A 283-nucleotide genomic window follows, 5' to 3' on the forward strand; every position below is an offset into this window, starting at 1 on the left:
ACTACACAGCGACTGCTGCACAGTGACTTCTAGCTTTTTTCCCATGATGTGTGCACTGGTGTAGATGCACTTTAGCTGAGCTATTGGTCTCACTTTCTGTAGTAGATCACTGTACCATGCCATGGAGCACTGTGTTCAGTGCAGGCACAACAAACCATTTAGAGACAGTGCACCAAAGAAGCATTCTGTGGCACAACACAGCTGTGTGGATCTTCTCCCAGCTGTATAGGGAAAGGTAAGTCACAACAGTATCACGGTGACACCATTTAAAAAAGAAAAAAAA

This window comes from Meleagris gallopavo, chromosome Z (assembly GCF_000146605.3).
Source record: "Meleagris gallopavo isolate NT-WF06-2002-E0010 breed Aviagen turkey brand Nicholas breeding stock chromosome Z, Turkey_5.1, whole genome shotgun sequence".
Lineage (NCBI taxonomy): Eukaryota > Metazoa > Chordata > Aves > Galliformes > Phasianidae > Meleagris > Meleagris gallopavo.